Below are 19,501 nucleotides of genomic sequence, written 5' to 3' on the forward strand. Positions count from 1 at the left end.
AATCAGATTAACTGAAAAAAACTGAATATCATTGTGCCACAATTTACTTCATATAAAACTGACCCCAATAGTCAGTAAACTGTAGTATAGATGGTAAAGAAAGAGGTCTATAGGATGGTGTCAGAGAGGGATTTGTAGAGATAATAGATGGTCAATATTTACAGTATTAAAGAACAATACTCAAATTCATATTTTACAGAATGTACATATTTCAGAAAATGTGCCTCTGGTTTTTTTCTGACTTCCACATATTCAAAGTCATGCTCCAACTCTATCATCCCATTTGTTACATTGCTAGCAATATAAAATAATAGAAATAGATCTTTTCATAGGAAATAGATTATATAGATTATAGAAAATAGAGTAATAGATTATAATTAATAGATTATTTGGTTGCATTTATTATATTTAGTGAAATTCAGAGAGCTCCATATTTATAATGGAATAACTAGAATAATGAATCTTGGTAATGAATAGTTAGAGGAGCAGATGGGGAAAGAAAACTTGAAATTAATGACAAGGATTATACTTGTGCTTAGTTTTTCTGAATAGAAAAAGGGTTACTTGTGGAAGCATACTGAACCCTCTTCCCCCTTTCCTATTTATGCTATATATTACTAAAGATTATTGGAATCGTATTTTACTTTAAAGTCCTTATTTTAATCTGAAAAAAGATCTTATTAGTCTTTTAACTAACAATTCTGAAAAAAGTCTCCTGAACTGAAATGTTTATATCATTCTTAGAATCACACAGCTTCTATCCTCTCTGTGAAATATAATCTGTAATCATTTTCACAACAATTTTCCATTTTGTTCACATTTGTTGTATTTTTCTTAAATTTGATATTTTTTGCATAAAATTTTAGAAAGTAAATTAAAATTCTTCCCTTTAGTTTCATTCTTAAATGACACTAGGATGGTTTGTATTTTTGCCAAATTTATTTTAAAATAATCTACTCTCTATTGTTTCTGCTTGTTAAGATGATACTATTTGGGGCAGCTGGATGGCATAGTAGACAGAGCACCAGCCCTGGAATCAGGAGGACCTGAGTTCAAATCCTGTCTCAGACACATAATAATTACCTAGTTGTGTTACCTTGGGCAAGTCACTTAACCCCACTGCCTTGCAAAAATTAAAAAAAGGGGTGGCTAGGTGGCACAGTGGATACAGCACCGGCCCTGGAGTCAGGAGTACCTGAGTTCAAATGTGGCCTCAGACACTTAATAATTACCTAACTGTGTGGCCTTGGGCAAGCCATTTAACCCCATTGCCTTACAAAAACTTAAAAAAAACCCCCAAAAAACCCTAAAAAAAAGATGGTACTGTTTATAATTGTTCATCATTATTCTTCCTAAAGGTTTCACAAAGAAGTTCATCTTCTAACCCACTGGTTCCTTTGACAAAGTAAATCTCCAAGTAAGTCAAATATTTCCTGATTATATAATTTTCTGAGCTCTTTTGATCATGTTGAGGCAACTGATTTATATTAAACTGCTCTAATAAATTATGACAAACTTCTCTAATTGACAGATGTCACTTTTTGTTGCTCATTTTTCATTTTGATTATGTTACTTATTTAAAGGAGTGAAGGTTAAATTGTTTCATTTGTACACTATAATATTTTCTCATTATTTGACTTTATAAAGACAACTGATAGAAAATTTGGACATTAGTAAGTAGACTTTTTAATGTCAGAGTATAATATTTTTGTGGTGATATCTAGTGCACACCCTATATATTAGCTATTTAGTATTACATGGAGTATCAGAGGTACCTAGGTTGCCAAGTGGATACAGTTAAAATGTAGCCTAAGGCGCTAGCTATGTGAATCACTTAAACTGTCTGCTCAGCTTCCTCATGTGAAAAAAGGGCATAGCAATAGAATCGCCCTCCAAAGGTTTTTGTAAGGATAAAATAAGCTAATATTTGTAAAGTGTTTTGCAAACCTTAAAACTTCATATATTTAGTTGTTTATTATTATTATTGTCTCTGATTGATTCTTATTATTGAACATGTCTTTATTTTTTTCTTCTGCTTTTCATTGTTGTTCAATCGTTTTTCAGTTATGTTTGATTCTTTATGAATCCATTTGGGTTTTCCCAGACATGAATGTTTTGCCATTTCCTTCTCCCACTCATTTTACAAATAAGACAAACAGAGTTAAATGATTTGTCAAGGGTTACATAGCCAGGAAGTATCTGTGACCAGATTTGAATTTCTCAATTCTCTAGGAAACTTCTTCAGACTACACATTCCAGAGAAGACTGACTTCATAGAAAAAAATTTCTTAATTCAGGATTTCCCTTTATCAATCATGGATCTATCCATCTATATAAATCATGATCCATTTTCTTTCTCTAAATGTAATTAGAATGTAAACTCACTTTTTTTTTTTTTAGGTTTTTTGGCTAGGCAAAATGGGCTTAAGTGGCTTGCCCAAGGCCACACAGCTAAATAATTATTAAGTGTCTGAGGTCAGATTTGAACTCAGGACCTCCTGACTCCAGGGCCAGTGCTCTATCCACTGTGCCACCTAGCCACCCCTGTAAGCTTACTTTGAATAAGGGCTGTTTCATTCTGAATATTTATATCCCCAATGTCTTGACATTGAAAGTGCTTAGTAAACATTTGTTGATAGATTCACATGTCACAACTTGTCTAGCCATTTCTCAATTAATGGATATTTACTTAGCTTTCAGTTTTTCTCTACCACAAAAGATACTATTGTAAATATTTTTATGTATTAAAAAAGTTTTCTCTCTGTCTTTGATTTCTTTAGAGGCATATATTTATATATGCTGTTGTTAGGTCAAAGGGTATATTTAATTTATTGACTTTTACTTCTAATAGAATTCTAAATTCTTTTCCAAAATTGTTGGATTAATTTATAACTCTACCAAAAATACATTTACGTGCCTAGATAATGTATACCCTCCTAAATTTTACCATTTTCAACACTTATGATTTTTTTTTTTTAGATTTTTCAAGGCAGTGGGGTTAAGTGGCTTGCCCAAGGCCACACGGCTAGGTAATTATTAAGTGTCTGAGGCTGGATTTGAACTCAGGTACTCCTGACTCCAGGGCCAGTGCTCTATTCACTGTGCCACCTAGCCGCCCCTATAATGATTTTTGATCTGATGTGCTTGAGGTGAAACTTAATTTATTTAATTTATATTTAATTTAATCATATATTATATATTATACATAATCATAATAATATAATTATATATAATAATAATAATTATATAATTATATTGAATTATATTGAATTTAATTTATATTCCTCCTATTATTTGTGATTTGGAGCATTCTCTCATCTGGTAAGCTATATGAAGATCAGTGGAGAAATAGGAGAACTAAATAGAAATATCACATTAGCTTGATGAATATGGAAATAGTTACTAGGAAAATGAGAGTCACACTAGGGGGAGTTGGGATTACTTATCTGATCCTGTGGAAAGAATTGTGAAAATGAATAACTGAATAATAAAAAGACTCATGTTTAGCACTTCCTAACCCTGTATTAAGAGCTGGGGTTACAAATACAAGTAAGTGACAGTTCTTGTCTGCATGGAGTTTATATTATAATGAAGATAGAAGAAATAGGGAAATAATGGTCAAAAAAGGCATTTTAGACTGGAAAATTATTAGGATGCTGAGCAGACTCATAGGGGAGTAGATTGAAATGCCCCATCCAGGAACAACAGCAGAGTTGATTTAATCCTGTTTCATGGTCCCAAAAGGTAGGCAGCAAAGGATGTACCATCAAGGCACAGAAGCTGTCAGGGTATGGAAGAGAGTAAGAAGTGAAATGAGGCAAAGCTGGGATTTTCCTGAACTAGAGGTCAGGGAGAAGCAGGCACCTACTTGGACAGTGAAATGTCAGTGTAAAAGGTCTAGAGATGAAAGAGTTAACCTGGCTTCTGGTGTGGAAGTCTTTGGCAAGGTTTCTAGAGAGTGAGGACCTGGGTAGAAAGGAGGGAGTGCTCAAGGAAATGAGGACAGTGGCTCCATGTTTACCAGACATGAATTAAGAGGATTACATGAGAATATTGATTAAGCTCTTTTCCAGTATTCTGGAACTTAAAAGTGACACTCCTGATTCTCTATCCATAAAACATGTGTTTCTAGATGTTTTTCCTGTTAGTGTTCTAGCATAATGCCTTGTTACATTTGTTATTGTTCAGCTGTTTTCTATCTTGTCTGATCCTTTATCCCTCATTTGGAGTTTTCTTGACAAAGATACTGGAGTGGTTTGCCATTTATTTTTCCAGTTCATTTTCCAGATGAGGAAACTGAGGCAAAAGGATTAAGTGACTTGCTCAGGGTCACATAATTAATAAGTATCAGAGGTGGGATTTGAACTGATGTCCTCCTGACACTAGTACTGACACACTATCTTGCTTCCTTGACTTGTTGCATATTAGACCTTTATCTTTTTTATTTGAATTAAAATCATCCACACTCACTGATACTAAAACAGTCAACTGAAAGGTAAAAATACAATTTATGCATTGCTTTTTTTCCTATGTGATGCCAAATGTTTGATTTGACAGGTTTTTTTCTGAACTGATAGAAATTGAGAAATGTTTTAGTGTCATATAAGCCTTTAAATGATTCAACATAAGGGAAGAATAAAACCCATTCATTTCTCCATTTTTTTCTTTTTAAAGAATGTTTTACTTATGCATGCTTTTATGCCAAGTTCCTAATATAGTATCCTATCATGGACACTCTCCTTGACATTTTATATGAGATAATCTTTCCCCTTAGTTTCTAACTTTCTTTCTACAACCAATGTAGAGCTGCAAGTCACTTGCACATTGTATTCAGAGAATGTTAAGAGTTGCAAGAGATCTCAGAAACAATCTAGTCATACTCATACTTTCTTGGTTTCCATGATTTCCTTTAAAATTCAACCCAAATTCCAGTTCCATAGGAGTCCTTCCCTCTCATTAATAATGTTTTCCATGTTCAGGTTACCTTTATTTAACTGTTACATACCTGTGAGGGCCAACCATAAGACTCCTTAGCTCAATGCTTCAAACTTTCATGATTTTATCTATATTCAGATTTCAGTCTCATTCCACCTCAAAGTCACATTTCTAACTACTGCAGAATAGAGAAAGGAACTGGCCAGGTGATTTACTTAATTTAGGAAACTTTTGATTGAGAAAGTTCCCTCTACCAATGCAGGTTAATACTGTTTCCACAATTTGTAGTCTTTGAGTTGCCTAGAGTTCTGAGGTTATGTGGCTTTCCACAGATCACTCAGTCAGGGTATTATTAAATGCCTTATTTGGTGCTAAGCACCAAAGATACAAACACAGGTAAAAGACCTTAGTCTAAAGGAGCTCAAAGTCTAATGAGGGAGATCATATATAAATAAGTATATAGAAACAAACGATGTGTAGGATAAATAGGAGATACCCAATAGAGAGAAAATATTAGAATTAAGAGGGATGGGTAATCCCTAAATTTATGGATTATGGATAACATGATTAGACTTGTGCTTTAGGAAGATCACTTTGAGAGAGGAGGATGGATTGAAGTAGAAAGAAAAGTGGTGAGCAGACCAACTAGCAACTGTCTATGAATCAAATGACAGGGGACTGCATCAGGGTGGTGGTAATGTGAAAGGAGAGAAGGAGTCATGTATTAGAGATGCAAAAAAAAGGGCAAAACCACAGGCCTTGGCAACAGATTGGATAATGAGGGGTGAAAGAGTGAGAAGTTAAGAATGACACTTAAAGTTTGAACCTGGGTGATTGGGAGCATGGTGATACTCCCCAAAGTATTAAGGAATTTAATTTAAAAATTAAAAAAAATTAAAAATATTTTAATTAATATTTTATTTGCTTTCCAATTATATACAATAGTAGTTTCTACCTGTCATTTTCTGTAAGGTTTTGAATTTTATAATTTTTCCTTCACCCTCCCTTCCCTTCCCCATCCCCCTACAGAAGGCAGTCTGATAATCTTTACATTGTTTCCATGCAGTCTGATAATCTTTACATTGTTTCCATGCTATACATTGGTCGAAATTCGATGTGATGGGAAAGAAATCATCTCCTTGAGGAGAGAATAGAATATTAGAAATAGCAAAATTATATTGTACATAAGACACTTTTTAAAAAAAATTGAAGGTAATGGACTTTGGTCTTTCTTTAAACTCCACAGTTCTTTCTCTGGGTTCAGATGGTATTCTCCATCACAGATGCTCTAAAAATGTCCCTGATTATTGCATTAATGGAATAAGCAAGTCTATTAAGGTTGATCATCACCCCCATGTTGCTGTTAGGATATACAGTGTTCTTCTGGTTCTGCTTATCTCGCTCAACATCAATTCATGCAAGTCTTTACAGGCTTCTCTGAAATTCTATCCTTCTTGGTTTCTAATAGAAATAATTGTGTTCCATAACATACATATACCACAATGTGTACCATTCATGAGTTCAATTTTGAACATAATGAGTTTAAGATGTCTATAAGAATCTAAAGTTATCTACAATTTGAGATGTCTAATAGACAGTTGCAAATGTAAGAAAGGTTACCAGAGAGTTTGGGGTTAGATAAGATTTAAGAATCATCAGCATAGAAGTGGTAATTGAGTACATGACCACTGTTGAGATTACCAGGTAAAATAGTATAGAGAAGAAGGGAGCCTAGGACAGAGTTCTGTGGGATACCCATGGTTAGTGACTGTAAACTGGTGAGGATTCAGTAATGGAAACTGAGAAAGAGTGGTCAGATAGATGGAAGGGACAATAGTGCCTGAAAACTTAGAAAGAAGAGAGCATCAAAATTGAATGCGATATTCAAAATATTTATAGCAGCACTTTTTGTAGTGGCAAAGAATTGGAAACTGAGAGTATGCCCATCAATTGGGAATGACTGAACAAATTATATCAACATTATGGAGTATTATTGTTCTGTAAGAAACCTTGAATGGTCAAACTTTAGAGCAGCGTGGAAAGAATTATGAAGGGAGCAGAATGATGAGAACATTTCACATATTAATAACAAAATCATGAGTTGATCAACTATGATGGATACAACTCCTCTCAGAAGTTCAGAGATCTGGGCAAACATGGGAGACCTATTATGGACAGTATCATCCACATTCAAAGGAGAGCAAGATAAAACAAAACAAAACAAAAAACAACCCACAGAATTTGAATGGACACTATGTTCACTTTTTAAAAACCTTTCTTATGTTTTTCCTTCCTATCCCATGGTTTTCTTTCTTTATCTTTAGCCCTAACTCCTCGTGCAAAATTACTAATATGTAAACATGTTAAACACAAATGAACATGTACAGTTTTCACTAGACTCTTCACCATTAAGGGGAGGGCATTGGGAAAGGAGGGTGATAGAAAAATGTGCAATTCACAAACATGTAAGTAGATGAATATTGAAAAACCTTCATAACATGTAATGGAAAAATAAAATCAAATATCAATAAAAAAAAGATTGACTGTGAGAGTATCAAGAAGAGAATTATTGACAGTATCAAGGCTGCAAAGAGGTTTAAAAAGAATGAGTTTTGAGAAAAAGTCATTAGGTTTGGCACTTAAGAGATCACTGGTAACTGGAAAGAGTTGTTTTGGTTTAATGTTATATTTGGAAGCCAGACTTTAAAGAAATAAGAAGAGAATGAGAGGTCAGTTGTATTCTAGCTTTGTATTTGTAGAGGGAGTTGCCACACTAGAAAGTTTCTACATTTATGAAATCTGGTTGAAAAATTTAAAAATCCTTTCATCCTGCATGCTAATTAGTTGTTTTATGGTTTCTAGAAGGGTATAATTATTGTTAAAAAGTTCTTCACTATGGTGCCCTGAGAAAGAAATTGTTGCCCCATATGTTGTGCCTGTAATTGAGGTCTTCCTCTTTGGTAAGATTTGTCAGAGCCTGTAGTCTCTGGAATAGCCTTTGCATACCTCTTCTCACACCTCATGAGGCAAATGAATAAGAATTTAATGGAGGGATAATAATGGTAATTGAAATGATTACACATATTTCCTCTTGTTTTCTTCTCATAGTTTTTTTGTTTCATAATGCTCATGGATGGTTCATAAAAACATGAGGTTGTGCCTGATTGTGCCATACACTCAGATTTCCTTCTGATGATAGCTAGATGGTTCAGTGAATGGATCTCTAGAGCTAGAATCAGAATGATTTTAAATACCGTCTCACACACTTACTTGCTTTGACTTTGAAGAAATTATGTAATCACTATATGCCTCACTTTCTTTGTCTATAAAATGAGGATAATAATAGTATCTACCATCCGAAATTATCATAAGGATAATAATTATAAATCACTTAGCACCTAGCATATGGTAAATACTTTATAAATTGTAGTTATTGTTATTATTATCAATTATTAATTCCTTTTTTGTCCAGTTGTTTCAGTTGTATGAGCCTTTCATGATCCCATTTGGGGTTTTCTTCACAAACCACAAAGGAGTGGTTTGCTATTTCCTTCAGTTCATTTTATAGATGAGGAAACTGAGGGAAACAAAGTTAAATGACTTGTCCAGGGTCACATAGCTAATAAGTGTCTAAGGCTGAATTTGAACTCATATCTTCCTGACTCCAAACTTTGCAATCTATCCATTTCACTACCTAGGTGCCTTCAATTGATTTCCTAGCCATTTTGTGATTTTCTGTTTTTAGTTTAAATATTCACTATTTAAATGGAACCCGAGACATCCATTTCCAAGGCCCATATTTAATTGAAGTTCATAAACATTAATTTTGTTCTACATTTGACAAGAATCATTAATTTCTGCAGGTCTTAAACATGTCTCCAATTAGTACATAAAATAGAAAGTTGCAGTAGTCTATTTAATTAGTTTTTACATTTCAATTGTTTGTTCAAGTATTATTACATTTTTAAAAGAGCTAGATAGTGATTATTACTTCCTGACTTTACCCTGTGAGCAAAGGTTTTTGCCTAACTACTCTCTCACTTAATGAAAAGATTGTGAAAGATTTGTAGTCTGTCTAAAATGGATCTCAATAACTCCTTGATATTGGCAGCAATTGTATTAACAATTTCAACAATGAAAGTCCTTTGAAAATTAATAAAGCACTATGCAAGTTATTATTCACGGGAATTATGCTTTGTATACTATCATTCATTCATTTAATTATCTGTTGTCCTACAAGAATTCATCATGGGGCAGAAGGGGAGGACTGGATTGACAGTCCAAGGATACTCTGTTGCTTATTAACCGTGTGACATTGGACAAGTTGTTTTACCTCTGAATGATGCTGTTTTCTTATCTATAAATGATGGCTTCTAAGATTTATTCCAGCTCTAAAGCTATTAATCTGTGAACAATTTTTTTTACTGAATGCAGTATTTGCCAAATCAACAATACTTTATCTTGTCCATTGTCTTAATTGCTTGAGGGATACAAAGGAGAAAACACATGGTCTTTACCCTTTAGGAATTTTTGGTCTGGACACAAAAACACAAATGACTATAATCTAAGACTGAATAAGGTAACTTTTCTGTGAGTGATATAGAAAATAGACCCATAATGGTTGTAATATTAAAATCTTATTACCCTTACTAAACTATATGCCCTGGGTCCTTGAAGGCAGGGACCATAACTTATTTATACTTGTATTTGCTCTGATACCTAGTACATTGTAGGTACTTAACTCATTTGCAGAATTAAAACATTAAAAAAGATACTGATTTTTTTCTTCTAGATTGACATTTTAGGTTTGAGATATTCAGAAATTTTTGTGGCTAGCACATTGCATAAAAAGAGTATATCTATTGGGGCAGCTAGGTGGCATATAGATAGAGCATCAGCTCTAGAATCAGGGAGACCTGAGTTCAAATCCAACCTAAGACACTTAATAATTACTTAGCTGTGTGACCTTGGGCAAGTCACATAACCCCATCACCTTGCCAGAAAAACCCAAAGAAACCAAAAAAAGTTTATCTTTAAAAGAAATATGTTGTATGTAATATATTTGCAGTTTCATGTGCAATTATTTTTCTATTACACTATGTTATAGAAATGCCTGTTCTATTTCTTAAATTCAGGATAAAACCCCCCACAAAATATTAATACATAGAACCAGTGTATTATTCAATAAATTCTGAAAAGTATATTCAGATATTAATAACTAAAATGTTCTTTGACTTCACTTTTTTAGTGATAAAATGAATTATGATGGTCTAATGTTTTTGCTGATGTCTTTTTTTGGTGGGGAGGCTTAGCTCCTGAACTTTCTTTCTTTTAAAAAAATTGATTATTTTTTCAAGTTTTCATCTTCTACTTTTTCTTCCATATTCTTCCTATTCCTCTGCCTGGAGAGCCATCCCTTATAGCAATGAATTTTATAAGAAGAAGAAGAGAAAAAAATAAATGAGCACATTGGAAAAAAACATGCTATATGAGATGTTTCAAATACATGATTCTTTTGTTTTTTAGGTTTTTTTTTTTGCAAGGCAAATGGGGTTAAGTGGCTTGCCCAAGGCCACACAGCTAGGTAATTATTAAGTGTCTGAGACCAGATTTGAACCCAGGTACTCCTGACTCCAAGGCCGGTGCTTTATCCACTACGCCACCTAGCTGCCCCTAAATACATGATTCTTTACTTCCTCAAAGGAGTGAGAGGAGGGGCTGTATCATAATATCTCTTCTTTGGTTCAAACTTTGTCTTTATGATTTAATTATATTTAGTTTAACATTTATTGTGATTTTGTTCTTTTAATTTACATTATTGGAGTCATTTTGCATATTTTTTGGTTTGCATTAATTCATGTCTTTTTATATTTATTTGTATTTATCAAGTACATTATAACATTCATCTACTACCTTTAGTTTAGGTATTCACCAATTGATAGATTTCTAATTTGTTTCTAGGTCTTTATCATAGTAAGTGTTGTGATAATTTTTGTGGTAGGTATAGAGTTTTTATTTTTATCAATGATGCCTTCTAGGTACATGCCTGGTAATGTGATTTCTGAGTAAAAGGGTTATGGGAATTTTAGTCACTGTGTAATTCCAAATTGTTTTCAGAGTAGTGGTATCAATTAAAAGCTCTCTATATATATCAGTGAACCTCTAAACAATGATTCTTGTCATCGTTGCCAAATTATTGGATGTGAGCAGAAAATTAAGGGTTTTTTTTTATTTGAATTTCTCTTATAGGAAGTAAGAAGGTTGTACAACAGATAGAACACTGGGCCTGGAGTGAGGAAGATCTGTGGTCAAAGTAGGTCTAGGATATTTGATAGCTGTGTGACCCTGGCCAAGTTACTTAATCTCTCTCTAGTTTCCTTAACTGTAAAATGGGAATAATAATAGCACCTGCCTTCCAGGGTTGTTGTAAGTTTTCAAATGAGATAATATTGGTGAAGTACTTAGGACAATGTCTGGCACATAGCAGACAATTAAATATTTGATCCTTCCTGCCTTTTTGTGATTTGAGCATTCCTTCATTTGGCTGTTAATGATCTAATGATTTGACTAATGATCTGATAGTTCCAAGAGAATGGATCTCCAATTTATTAATTTCCTTTGAGAACTTATTTATATCTGTATCTTATCTTGATCTTGTATAGTTCTATTAGTTTAGATGCTGAACTTCCAGCCTAAAATATTAGCATATTGAAGCATTTTCTGAGATAAACCTATATTTCAAATTGGAATTTTCTTTCTTTCTTCCAAAGGTCTCATATTTTCCTGAGTTTTCTGATTAGAATAGAATTAGAAACAAAAGAATATTTTTTTTCTACTTCCACAATTCCTGACCTGCTAATTATTCAACCATGAATAAAGAATCCTTATTCATTTTTTTCTGCTCCTACACCCAGACTGCTACATATGGATAAAGTTATGAAATTGAGATAATTTTATGGACTGTAGATTTATAGGGTATGATCATGGCTGGGTCCTCATTGCTTTTCATCAATCTTCCTACTTTTATTATAAATCATGATAGATCATATTTATTTATGCTAGACCTTTAATTGCAAACCCAATAATGACTTTACTACTAGACTTCTTCCTTTTAAGTTGAAGGTAAGTTCCTTGAGGAAGTTGGGTTAGTATTTATTTTCATTTTGTCATTGTGGTTCTTGTGCCTAGCATATAGTAGGTATATAACAGATTCTTGTGAATTAAATTCAATTGAGTTCAAAGCCTGGGTCTCATATAAACTTTTTAATTCCCTTGGAACTTAGCACAGTGTTCTGAAGATAGAACATATTCAAGAAATACTTATTGTTGTTATCTTTCTACTACACTGAGAAAATGGAAGTATTTATTGAGAGTATTTTCATTTCTCCTATCTTTTTTTCCAGTCTAAGATGAAGAGAGGTTCCTACTCCTTACTGAAGTTCATCCTTCTCCATGTGCCCTTGATCTCATTCTCGTCTTGTCTTCTTCGGGACCTTGCTCCAGCAATCCTCCTTTTTTACATTCATCTTCAGTCTTTGTCTTCATTATCTTCACTGATTCACAATCAAGCTTCTCCAAACATGAAAGAACAAACCAAAACAAACCCAAAACAAAAAAACTGAAAACTTTCTTGATATTTTGATTACATGGAGCTGCAATTACTTTTCTCTTCTTTCCTTTATTGCTAATTAACAAAAAAGTCTTCTCTAACTGATACCACTTCTTCCCTATTTACTAATTTTGCATATAACTCCTTGTTATCTGGATTCTAATTCCTCTAGACTTTTTTTTAGGTTTTTTGCAAGCCAAACGGGGTTAAGTGGCTTGCCCAAGGCCACACAGCTAGGTAATTATTAAGTGTCTGAGACCGGATTTGAACCCAGGTACTCCTGATTCCAGGGCCGGTGCTTTATCCACTACGCCACCTAGCCGCTCCTCCTCTAGACTTTTAAAGCTAATTTTTTTAAAAGTCACAAGTTAACTCCTAATAACAATATACAATATACCCTTTTAATATTTTCTTTATTGTTCTCTCTACATATTTTGTACCACTGTCCATTCATTTCTTCTGGGTGATTTTCCTTCCTTGACTTAACTTTCATGTTCTCTGATTTTCCTCTCACCCCTCTAATCTCTCTCCTCAGTCACCTTTGTTGTCTCCTTGTTATGTTTTCAAGTGCTTAATATGAATGTTTCTTAAGAACTTTTTCTTGGCTATGTTGTTTTCTCTCCTTTTCTCTTTCTTTCTTTGACTCCCATGATTCTAATGACTTCACCATGATGTAGTCTCTAAACTCCATCTTCATCTAATTTCAGGACATCATTATAAAAATTTTTCATGAGTACTTCAAACTACATGCATCCAGAACAAAGCTGGGAAATATATCTGACATATATAGCAAAGATAGTGTCAAAAAATCACAAAACCCTCTTGAATTGTGGGTCCTACATTAATGAAATTTAATAGAGTCAGAAAATCAACTTTATAAGTAAATGTGGAATGCAAAAGTAAACAAAGTTTATGTAAAAATGATCTAGGGTTTCACTGAACTAAAAGTTCAGTATAAGTCAACAATGTCACACCAATCAAAAAACCCAATATAGTCTACATTGAGTGGCATAGTGTTCTGAATAGGTGATCATATTCCTACTGTACTTTAATTACAGAGTACCCAGAGAATTAGGTTAAATTTTATTTGTTATATTTTATGAAGTGTATGGACAAGTTGTAGAGAGTCCCCAGATTAGGATTTTCAGGGGCCCTGAACATTTTATTGGTGAAATTTTTGAAGGAACAAGAGATGCTTGGCATAAAGAAACTGTGACTCATTAGGAATGTGACAATTATATTCAAGTATGGGAAAGGCTATGCTTACAAGAGAGATTAAACTTGTTCTGGTGGTCCCAAAATCTAGGAGCTAAAGTCAATCTAGGGTTGGTTGGTGGTTTTCCTTTGTTCTTGAAGTGAACAAAAAATGACATCACTATATTTGGAGTTAAGGCAAGTATGTCCAGCTATGGCCAGTCAGATCAATAGGGTCTCAGAAGGCTCTAACTCAGGGCACCTATAGTTGGGTACATATAGTTTATGTGAATATTCGAAGTGAAGAAGTTATAAATTTATGCATCTTGGATTTCTCATGAGCTATTACAATTCTACTTTGCTCATGGAGAACAGTGTCTTCTTTGATGTGAGTCATGTTGGATAGTCCTGTGCCAGTATCTCCCACATCTCACAGTTGATTTCAATATTACATTAATTAACCACTATGCATTATTTTTATAATTCAAATAGCTTATTAAATTAATGTCTTTGTTTTATGAAAATACAATTTTAAAAGTGCTCTTTTGCATAAATAGTTAATAAACATTTGTTGGTATGTGTAAAAGATATTTTTTAAAATATCAAATTACTGTTTCCAGGAAATAGAAAAAAGGTTTTAAGAGTGCCAGAAAGGAAATTAACAGCATTGGTACCTTAATACTTCTGTGTCAACTTGAGCACATTAGAAGAACAATCCATGAAGATAGATCTATACCCCAAGCCTCATACTAAAAAAGGAGGGGTGGGGAAATGATCAAAAAGTCAAACAATAAAGGAAAACTTGGATGAAATTTCAATTCAATTCAAAATATTTGTTTGGGACCAACTCTCTACAAGTTGCTAGGAATACTAAGATAAATATAGCAGAGACCTGGATAAATGCACAAATAACTATGATTTAAAGGAGGGTAAGCTAAATAAAAGGAAAGTTTCGGCAAAGTTCTTTTTAGAAATGTGAAGAGGAAAAGAACACTTAGACCTGCATCATGGTAAAGCATTCAAGGAAGACTTCATGAAGGACGTTAAATCTTCATTGGACTTTGGAAGAAAACAATTCAACAGGTAGAGATGGAAGGGAGAGGTGAGGTTAAAACAAGGAAGTTGTTGTTGTTGAATCATGTCCAACTCTTCAAGACCCTATTTGTAGTTTTCTTACCAAATACTGGAGTGGTTTATCGTTTCTTTCTTCAGCTTATTTTACAGATGAAAAAATTAAGGCAAATAAGGTTATGAAACTTGCCCAGGGTCACACATTAAGTGTCTGAGGCCAGATTTAAACACAAGAAGGTGAGTTTTCTTGACTTCAGGACCAGCTCACTATCCACTATACCATTTAAGTGCCCAAGACAAGAATGAGAGCAGTCCAATTTCACCATAAGTAGATTTTGTAAGGAAAGAGTAGTATCAGGGAAAATTCACTAGATTTGGAATCAGAGATTCTATGTTCATATTCTGATTGTGCAATTTACTCTAAGTAATGAGGTGACATAGTGAATAGAACACTAGATCTGGCATCAGAAAGGCATGGTTCAGTTGCAGCTTCAGACACTTACTAGCTATGTGACCCTGGGTAAGTTATTTAACCTCTGTTTGCCACAGTTTCCTCATTTCAATTGGGAATAATAATATCAGCTACCTCACAGGCTTGTTGTTGAGATAATATTTGTAAGGTGTTTATGCACTATCTGGAACAGAGTGGGCACTATGTAAATATACTCACTATGAACTCTTCTATTTTCTTCTCCTTTTCTTTTCCTGCCTCCTTTCCTTCCTCTACAAATCACTTAGCTTCTCTGGACATCAGTTTCTTTTATCAGCAAAATAAGAACATTGGATTATATCTTAATCTATGAGGTTGGACAGGCAGATAGATTATAACCAAATTGAAGAGGGTCATGAAATTGTCAGTTGAGAATAAACCCCCCCAAATAGAAAAAAAGGCTTTTTATAAATATTTTTATTAAATTGGTTTAGTAAAAGAGACAACCAGAAAAAGGGTGACTTCCTCTTAGGTCTCTGTAAATTTCAAACTTTGTAAAGTTCAAGCAAGAGCATAAGGTTTATTGGCAGGTAATAGGTAGTTTTCAGAAAAGGGCATTTACCAGATAAAACAGGAAAGGTTGCTTTAAATGTATATCATCAGTTAAGTAAAACTATTCAATAATATTTGGATGAAACCAAAATCTGTTGGGAGGACATAAAACCTGGATACTAAAACCAGACTTAATCTAATATTTTATTTTTCCCAATTAAATGTAAAAACAGTTTTTGACATGTGTTTAAAATTTTTTTTTGAATGTCAAACTTTCTCCTTCCCTTTCCTTCCCCCCTCATTGAGAAGACAAATAATTTGATATAGGTTACTCATGCGCAGTTGTGCAAAACATATTTCCATGTAAAACAAAGTCATGAGTAGGATTTAAACATTCCTTGAAGTCATTTAGTTTCCCTGTAATGTTTCTGAGATTGGCTTGATCTTTATGATAAGCTTTGGATTAGACAATTTTTAGTCACATAATGCTAGATTTAAACAATATTAAATTTAAAGAAATCCAGTGAGGAGGTTAACTTGAGTCAATCAATAAGAGGGAGTTATTGGAAGTTTTAGTGTAGAGAAGTGACATGATCAAAGCAGTGCATTATCAACATTACTTGACCATTGGTATGGATGAATTAGAAATGATAGCCTGGAGTCAGTCAAAACAATGTCAGGGCAAATACAGCAGTTTAGGAGAAAAGAGATGAATGTCTGAACTCTGTTGGTTGTGACATTAATGGAGGGGAGTAGAGGAAGAAGCATTTATTAAGAATCTACTTCGTGTTAGGTATTGCTAAGTACTTTAAAAATATTATCTCATTTGAGTCTTGCAACAACACTGTGAGTTAGGTGCTGCTATTTTCTCCATTTTATAGTTGAGGAAAGTGAAGTAAAAGGAGTTTACCGTGACTTGCTCAGGGTCATATAGCTAGTATCTGTCTGAGGCTGAATTTGAACTTAGGTCATACCAATCTAGTGCTCTGGCTATCTAGCACCCTGGAGGAGAATCAGATATAAGACTGAAGGTTTAAAGGTTGGAGAGAATTTAGAGGTTATATAGTACAACCATTTAGACTTAAAATGAGTCACAGAAATGTTAAGTAACTACAAAAGTGGCAGTTGGTAAATCCAGACCTGAAATTAGGTACTTTGATTTTAAATCCAACTTTTATTTCCACTGTACCTTGCTGTCTCACATATTGTATAAGAAATAGCAATAGAGGTTGGCAACTGATTGAATATGGGCTATTGTTGAAGTATTAGAGGACTATTCTAAAGTTAGAAGCCTAGGAATTGATGACAATAATGGTTCTGTTAAGAAAAAAATTGACTGGATGAATAGCTGGGAGAAATTATGGAATCATAAATTTATATAGAGTCAAAGGAACTAGGACAATATTCAGGTGGATATATCATTGGAAACTTGGAAATATGAGAAATGTTGAGTGCGAAAATATAGATTTGAAAGTCACCTATATAGAGATAATAAAAAAGTCATGAGTGAATGAAATCATGGGGCCAGTGTAGAGAAGATAGTAGCCCCTAGTCCAGACCTTGGAGAACATTCATTCAAAGCATGAAGAAAAGAGTGAAATCTTCTTGGAAGAGATAAAGAGTGGTCAAAGAGGCATAAAGAAAACCAGGGTTATGGAAACTAAAACTTAAAAAAAACACTATAAAGAGGGGGGGTAGTCCTCTGTCAGATGTCACAAGTAGATCAAGGAAGATGGAACAGAAAAAACAAAGGTTTGTTGGATTGCCAATAAGGAAGATAATGATTTTGGAAAAAGCTGGTCCCTTAGAGAGATGGAAACAAAGTTAATGCAAAGAACTGAGGAGTGAGTGAATGGTAAGGAAGTCATACAGTATGCTCATGGAGTTTGGTAGTAGAAGGGAGGAGAAAAATGGCATGATAACTTGAGGGCATTGTAACAATAATTTTTTTTTTCTTGGACAGGGAATGTGTGAACAAGTTTGTAGTAGATTGAGAGGAGGGCTCCAATGGAAAATGAGGAAATGAAGATGCAGGAGGAGAGGAAAACTAAGAAATCCTCAAAGAGGAAGGAAGGGGTAGAAATGAGGTTTGCTTTGTCACTTCCTTATTGGTATTTTTTAAAAAGCATCTAGTAAAATAAGATTTATTAGGAGGAGCAGGGGAATGAAGAATCCATCATAAACAGCAAAAACAAACTGAACACTTTGCAAATCCTCAACTCTAAATGATGTCACTTGTCTGATTATCCCTTTTTTTCTCACCCACCCTTTCTGTGTGAATATGTTGGCATTTAAGTGAATGCATGAATAATACCAAAATGAATTGCCTCCATGAGCACATATGCTTCTTTCTGAGTGGCTATGCTCACTTATGTGTATATGTGCTCACATAAACTTGGATTTGGTAGAACTTTTTTTTTGTTACTAGACCTTTAAGTTTTTTTTTTTTTTGGTAACAGAACTTTAGGTAGTTAATATATCTGTGATAATTGTTTTTGTCATTTATTGATTTTACTTTGATTGATTTCTTGTCTGGTTTCCTGAAATTGTCTATTTTGGGACATTGCTGATGTGACAGTTGGGTTGCCAAAACAATGTAGTGTGGAATAACATTTGGCAATTCCTACTATCCCAATTTGATTCACTAGATAGGGTCTATAGGTTTCATTTTAAGCAGTTTAATCAGTTTCGTTTATTTTGATTTTTTGGGGGGGGAGTGTGGGTTGGGGGAAATTGAATGATTAAAAGCTATGAAATAATTTATAGGAGAAATAGATTTGAAGACAGTAAGAAATTTAAAAAGCAAAAAAGAAAATAGACATTTGTTAATGTACTTTGTCTATATCATGGCCACTTTTGAAAAACAAAACAAACACTTTAACCCCTCCAGATTTAACATATCCTCTTAACAAAGGAAAAGAAGACCTTCATCTGATAATGAATAGCTAATAATTTATATAGTATTATTCCTTAGAGGCTCTTGGATGTGAGGAGCAAGGTTAGTTTCCTTATTAGTTCTCAACCATCAGGGGTTTTTCAATTACTTGGAATTCAGCTTTTAGTGATCTTATCTGTTATATTTTTTCATCCTTGTGTATATTGTTTTTATGGTTTCATTTACTTCACCCTCCACAAATCCAACTCCAATGTTTCACTGTGACTTAAAACTGAGTTTTTTTTGATGTTGTTTGTTAGTTTTAGTTTTAGTTCTAGATTTTTTTGAAGTCTATGCTAGTGTAGACTGATTGATCATCCCATGCTGGAAAATATGGTTCTGGAAACAGGTCATGTATGTTTACTCAGCACTAACTTAGTTAACTTACTAAGAGACCTATCACTAGTAGGCAAACCTCTTGGTGATGATTTTTTTTTTTTTTGGCCATAGTAAAGCTATGATATAAAGAAGAAAATGACACTCTGCCTTGTGTGATTTCTGATTGAGCAAGGATGATGGAAGAATGACAGGAAGATATTAAGAATTAAACCATTTTTTTGGATCATTAAAAAATTATGTAGCTGAAAACTAATATACTTATTTTTTATCATTTTAAGGTTTAGTCAATTTATTATATATTAATATTAATCCACTATGTTTTGGTTGATCTCTATATTTTGTAATTTTGAGCTCCCTTAAACCTGTAACTTCAGTTGCTTATTATGAAATTTGAAAAATTGATATTCCATGTTTAATTATTGATTGATAATTTTGT

The sequence above is a fragment of the Macrotis lagotis genome, chromosome X (assembly GCF_037893015.1).
Source record: "Macrotis lagotis isolate mMagLag1 chromosome X, bilby.v1.9.chrom.fasta, whole genome shotgun sequence".
Classification (NCBI taxonomy): Eukaryota; Metazoa; Chordata; class Mammalia; order Peramelemorphia; family Peramelidae; genus Macrotis; species Macrotis lagotis.